The sequence below is a fragment of the Furipterus horrens genome, unplaced genomic scaffold (genome assembly GCF_987537825.1).
Source record: "Furipterus horrens unplaced genomic scaffold, mFurHor1.1.pri manual_scaffold_6, whole genome shotgun sequence".
NCBI classification, from domain to species: Eukaryota; Metazoa; Chordata; class Mammalia; order Chiroptera; family Furipteridae; genus Furipterus; species Furipterus horrens.
The window spans coordinates 101,508,709-101,515,793 of record NW_028327176.1 but is presented as its reverse complement, the minus strand read 5'-3'; the positions used below and the strand labels follow the sequence as shown (position 1 = coordinate 101,515,793).

Here is a 7,085-nt window from a genome sequence, read left to right as displayed (position 1 = left end):
AACTTCCTGTTGTTACTTGACTTTGTGTTGTCTGTATCCAACTTAACAACCTGTTTCTTCTTCTAGGTTGAGGAATAATATATATAATCACACAGAGACCTCAGATAGAACAATAAAGTTTAATGTCCTTTTCACAGTCCTTGATCAGGCTCCTTAAGTAGAATGCATGTGAATTTTTATATATTTGCAACATGGCCTTTTAAGTTTTTCATTTCTGCATAATCATATCATAATTAAAAGTTAAAAAGTAACCCTTCTTTAAATATATATGTGATGCAAGGGTCCTGGGACCATTCATCCCTTGCCATCCATGATTTCCTGACAATATCAAAATATTTTGTTTGTTTGGTTTCTTTTTTTTAAATTAAATTTATTGGGGTGACATTGATCAATAAGATTATATAGAGTTCAACTGTACATCTCTATGATACATGATCTGTATATTGCATGTATACCCATCACCAAAAGTCAAATCATCTTCTGTCACCAAATATTGGGCCCCCTTTATCTTCCACCATCCTCCACCTCCATTCACTCTGGTAGCTGCCATACTCTTGTCTGTGCCTATGAGTTTATATCCCACATATGAGTGAAATTATATAGTTCTTAGCTTTTTCTGACTGACTTATTTTGCTTAGCATGATATTCTCAAGGTCCATCCATGTTGTCACAAATGGCAGCATTTTCTCTTTTTTATGGCTGAATAGTATTCCATTGTATATATGTACCACATCTTCTTTATCTAATTATCTAGCAAAGGACAATTTGGTGGTTTCCATGTATTTGGACACTGTGAATAATGCTGCAATGAACATAGGGTGCATATGTATTTGCAAATAAATGTTTTCAAAATTTGGGGGTAGATATCCAGAAGAGGGGTTGCTGGATCATAAAGTATCTCTATCCTTAATTTCTTGAGGAACCTTCAGATTGTTTTCCATAGTGACTGTACCAGTTTACATTCCCACCAGCAGTGAATGAGGGTTCCTTTTTCTCCACAATACTTGTTTTTACTTGTCTTGTTGATAATAGCCATTTAAACAGGTATGACATAGTATCTCATTGTAGCTTTTATTTGAATTTCCCTAAGAGCTAGTAAAGTTGAGAATCCTTTCATATTAACTGATGGCCATCATCAAAGGCAACCAACCAAATGGAAGAAGATATTTTCAAACAACAGTTCCAACAAGGGGCTTATATCCAAAATATATAAGGAACTCATACACTCAACATCAAACAAACAATCCAATTAAAAATGGGCAGAGCACCTGAACAAAATACTTTGTTTCTTGTTAGCTGTCATAAGAACTCATGGGAGTGAGGACCAGCAATCTAGGTGTTCATTTTCTTGAGTTTAAAGAGTTCCTTATATTTTGGATTAACAGTCCTTTATAAGACTAGAGGGAGGGGGGCCACTGGGTGGAGGGGAACGAAGGGAAAAGAAATTGGGACAACTGTAACAGCATAATCAATAAGGAATATTAAAAAAAAAAAAAAAAGAATGGTAGTCCATGGAAAAGCACACACCAAAAACAATCTTGATATTTCACATCACTTTTTATCTTAAAATTCATAAATTGGTTCAAAATTCTATCACTTAAGTACATCACTTTTTAAAAACATTTTTTTATTTATGTTTAGAGAAAGAAGGGAGGGAGAGAAATAACAATGTGAGAAAGAAACATCAGTTGCCTCTCGCATGCCCCAAACCAGGGACCTGGTTTGCGGTCCAGGCATTGGTCCTGCCCAAGAATTGAACTGGAGACCTTTTGGTCTGTGGGACAATGCCCAACTCACTTTGCCACACCAGTCAGGGCAAGTCCACCATTTTTTTTAAGGAAAGCTCAGCAATTGTGGAAATATTGTTGGGAAATATATAGGAACAAATTTAACTCCTTGATACTAGTACTGTGAATTAGAATATTGTCATAAAATATATTCAGAGAGAATGAAGAAGAGTCTACATTTTAAAAAATCATTTAGCTAATATAGTTTAAATTTATCAATTTATAAGGCTTGGATAATTTCAAAAGAAGTTATCTGAGGCAAAATTTGGAGATGATCAAAAATTGATCTTTAATATCATTGCTCAGCAGCTTTCCTTCAGAGATCTCTTCATTTTCCTTCATTCCTGAACCTTAACATCCTTTATCTTCAGGGCCTTATCTGGTATTTTATTTTCATTTATATTCTGTTACTGGTCTTACTTGCTCAAAAGTGTTCTCAATGAAGATTTTCACACTCTAACTTTATTAGGTGTTAACACATTTATGAGGTGGTAGCTAAGGCACAAAATTTCAAGAGTCAATGGAAGGGATTAGCATAAAATTGAGGATATATGTGAGAGGTAGATTTTTAGACTGGGTGACGTATATTGCTGAGCATAAATCCTTGAGTGTGGAATAGTTAAACTCTTATGAAGAAGAAAGTTCTGATTCCAAAAATTTTGTAATCCTACATATGTAAGTATGCCAATTCTATCTGGTAACAACTACTCTTGCTTGATTAAAAATTTCAATTTTAAGTATAACTATTTGTCTTACTGTGAAACTGGTAACACATGTTATTAGTTTATTAGGACTCATATGACAGTGAAAATAGAGTTTGGCCAAAAGTTTGCTTATGTGGAAGTTCTCAAATTTAGATATACCAAGTCGTTAGGGTAAACTTAAATTCATGAAGGCATAGCCATTTATATAGTTTGAACTAATCATACAAGTGGCACTTCTTATGATTAAAAGATATTCAATGGTCTAAAAATAGTCTCTGTTAACTTCACAATATCTGTCATAATAAAGATTCATGTGGAATCTAATAAACAAACTGAACTAACAAGCAGAACAGAGAAATAGATGGAGAGCAGATGACAGCTGGGGGGTTGGGTAAAGGGATGAGCAAAAAAGGAAAAAGGACTCATGGACACGAACAACTGTGTGGTGATTGCTGGGGGGAAGGGGACATAAGGGGACTAAATGGTAATAGAAAAAATATAATAAAGATTGATTAAAAACAAAGATTGTCTACAGATGACATAATTATACATAGCAGTGAAAAACTGGGAAAAATCTGTTCAATTTTGTAAGTAAAAAACTTCTAAAAGGAAAGACTGTTTTTTAAATTACCTTTAAGGTTTATGGTAAAATGTATTTTCATTTTAAAGAAGCTTTTAAATCACCATTCCACAATATTAAACATAAACTTGACTTCTATAAGACTAACTTTTATATTTTAAATTGATACCGTGAGAAATCTGAATCACATTACATAGCTTCACTATCTGCTTATCAAGAATTGCAGTCAATGGGTTTCTTTACTTGGGGGGGGGGCATGAATAAGCAAATACCAATTATGAATCCTAACATTATATACACAGATCATGGCATTTTTCTTTTGATATGGAAGATATCAAGCAGTTCTTAATAAAAGCTCTGCAATAAAAATTTACCCAAAACCTCGAGTTTTTACTTAAGTTTAAAATATTTCTCCACAGGTAATTGATTAATTTTGAAATTCATTTACATTTTTCCTAAAATGAGACTTTGTGCAAAATATTTAATATACATAGAAACATGCTTATAACTGTTAATTGAACTATGGAATATGATATTAAAGGGAATAATATAAATTGAAGCAGAATTCAAACATTTGGCAGACCCCAGTTACCCTAACCTCAGTCTCTTCATGGCTACAACCTTCTCCTTCAAAGAAAAAGATGGTGTTCTGTGAATACAGGACACAAAGTCAGTCTAAATTATGTAAAACGAGAAAGTTTCAAGGATGTAAGCCTGATGTCTGGTTTCTAAGTGAACACTGTCAGTTTAGTATCTTCAAAAATTACATTTAGGCATAAGCAGGTATACTATTAAGAATTTGTAGCCTGCTTTTTAAAAACTCTGTGTACAAGAATGGATAATATAATAATTACACTGGAAAATAACTTCTGGCTATTGCCAAGTGGATAGGTGACTGACATTGTTTAAAAGGGAAATTAGAGCCTATTTAACCTTGAGCTTGAGCTCCTTCAGAAGCCTGCACAGGTTGCAACTTTAGTCATCTTCTCACTTCAGCACGTGCGCAGAGAGCAGAGTCAGCACCCAGAGCCACTGTGGCTCTTGTGAAGCTGAATACATCTTGACTCAGGGTTTCTACAAGTTGTGCTGGCCAGAGCTATAAAACTTTAAATAGGAGCTCTTTTGAAAAAGAGAATTCTCAGCAATGTACATAAATTACTGTTGCTCTCCCCCCAAAACAAACCCTAACTGATTCTAAGAGTTAACCCAGAGCTGTGTTAGAAAAACATCTGCTTTAAACCAAGCCAAACCCCACCAAAAATGAAACGTTTACAACACTAACAATAGCAGCAAGGGATACATGTGATATAATCATGGAAGGAAAAGAAAAGGTGTACAAGACTTTTTAAAGCACAATTGGGTATTGGTTTTGCTAATATACACCTGACTGTAGCCAATTCTCAGAGACCACTTGCCTCAGCAGAGTTTTGAAATGCAGACCTTGCCTTAGGAAACCTGAATTTCTGGCTTTGTTTTGCAGAACCTGCACTCTTCAGGGGTGTTTGTTGGAGTAGCTAACTGAAGAGAAGACATGTGGTGAAATGAAGCTAAGTTTTTCTCAAACTATGAGGATCTACAAGCACAAGAGTGACAGTGATCCCACCCTTCCTGTGGCCCGACGTGTACTTACTGACCAGAGCAGTGAACACTTAGTAGACTCCGTAAGTGCCTGGTCCCGTGGTGCTGTAAGGGAAGACACACTCCAAACCACACTGGAAAACTGTCCCTATGGCCAAACTATCTGATCTGGGCAAAGGAATCTCCGATAACTTACATGGACTGAAGACCCAGCGGAGAAGAGGGGTGCAATTGAAGAATGTGGCCTGCATAATAAGACCCACAGGATCCTGAGGCCCAAGATGAAATTTCCTACCATGTCATAGGGATGAGACAATGCTTAATTAATGATCTTTTATAATGTCTCAATATACAGTGGTTTGATTCTGCCAAGTTTAGTCAAGTTTGTCTTAACTATTTTGTTAATGTTTATTTTCATATTCATTTTTAATAGTTTATTCTTTATTCATTACTCATGGAAAAAGAAAAACACAAATCTTAAAAACTACAGCAAATCAAGAAAGCCTGAAAAAGAAACCTAGATTCTTTTTTATTTATTTATTTGTTTGTTTGTTTATTTATTTATTTATTTATTTATTTATTTATTTATTTATTTTTAGAGAGAGGGGAAAGGAGAAAGAGAGGGGGAGAAACATTACTGTGCGGTTGCCTCTCACTTGTACCCCCAACTGGGGACCTGACGTGCAACCTAGTCATGTGCCCTGACTGGGAATCGAACTAGCAACACTTGACTCGCAGGGTGATGCTCAGTCCACTGAGCCACAGCAGCCAGGGCTTGAAACCTAGATTCTTGGCTACATTTTAGAAGGAAATCAGGCCTCATGAATGGCTTTGATCTGGTTGTCAGTCAGGATGGACTTGCCCAAGTGATGGCCCACAGAGAGGCCAAATTTATTGTTTTTCTGTTCTTCCTGGACCTCCTTTTTCATTAAGAATCCTGCCTGGAAATTTAGATCAAATAAATTACTTGGAGCAAAACACAGTGGAGTCTCGTCCCAAATATTCCCAGGCATTTCTTCTATCCTTCTAGGACCTGAATGTGCCCAGTGCTATATGTCAGTTGAGGTTCTAAGACCTGAAAGTCCCAGAAATGCAGTGTGCCACTCTGAAATGGCCAGAGAATGATATATTCCCATGGATGCCCTGCAGAGAGTACATGGAGCCACTGCCACCCATGGTGATGGAAAGCACTGTCTTCCTATTCTGGAAAGGTCCCTTGTCATACATGGCAGCATACATGTAAGCAAACTCCCCGATGAGAACCCACTCAAACCAGCCCTTCAGGATGGCAGGGACTCCAAACCACTGCAGTGGAAATTGAAAAATCCCAAGGTCTGCAGCTTCCAGCTTCTTTTCTTCAGCGACAATATCTAGGCTCAGGCAGCCACCTTTATAAGCTAGAGCAGACTCGGCAGGATACTGAGAGTTCTCGGGGTCCCTCAGTTTAGCTGTGATGTCCTTTCTGGAGATGATGGGATTGAAGCTCATGACATACAGATCCGACAGTGACTTCCCATCCTTTCCACTTCAAAGCCTCTACAGGAGCTTCCTTCATGGCACAGTTAAAAGACATCCGCTCAGCCTGAGCCACTACAATCAACGTGGGTGGTTGCCGCGACCCTGGCTGGGATGAGGTTTTAGGAGGCTTGCAGGTCTTCGTATACATTTTTAAATCACCTGGTCAATTTTCAGGATAAATTTCTGAGAACTCCATTGTGATCATAGTGAATTTACAAGTCAATTGAAATCAATTGCAATCATTTTATTAATGTCATTCATTTTATGAATATGGCATATCTTCATATACATATATGGTATTCCTTAATTTTTCATCATGATATGGTCAATATTTGATGTATAATTGTCCGAGGAGGATTTACCTTAACATTTTTCAGGCAGTTAAGGTTAAGGGTCAGTCATTTTTAACCCAATCAGTGATTTTATTTTTATTTCAGTATTTTGAGGTATAAATGTCATCAATAGGCCCAGAGGCATGAATACACAGAACAGACTGACAGGTGTCAAAGGGGAAGATGGGGGTAGGGGCTAGAAGAGATTAGCCAAAGAATATATACACATATATGCATAGCCCGTGGACACAGACAACAATATGGTGAAGGCCAGGTGGAGGGGGCCAAAAGGAGGGGACAATGGGGGACACCTGTAATAATGTCAACAATAAAAATAAAATTAATTAAAATTATAATATATTTAAAGTATACATCATGGTGACTTCATATAAGTATACATTGTAAAAGGATTATCCCACCTAGTTAATTAACATGTCCTTCACCTCACATATTTCTTTGTGTGTGAGAGAACATTTAAATTCTACTCTATTAGCAAATTTCAACTATACAATATAGTGTTATCACCTATAGTCATCATGTGAGTCCTCAGACATTATTCATTTTATAGGTGAAAGTTTGTACTCTT

At 36.6% G+C, this 7,085-nt stretch overlaps 1 pseudogene; it reads right to left on the bottom strand.

Annotated features, from left to right (window-relative positions):
- Positions 1-5,461: 5,461 nt before the first annotated feature.
- On the bottom strand, positions 5,462-6,315 carry LOC150007117 (NAD(P)H dehydrogenase [quinone] 1 pseudogene; annotated as a pseudogene).
- Positions 6,316-7,085: the final 770 nt, after the last annotated feature.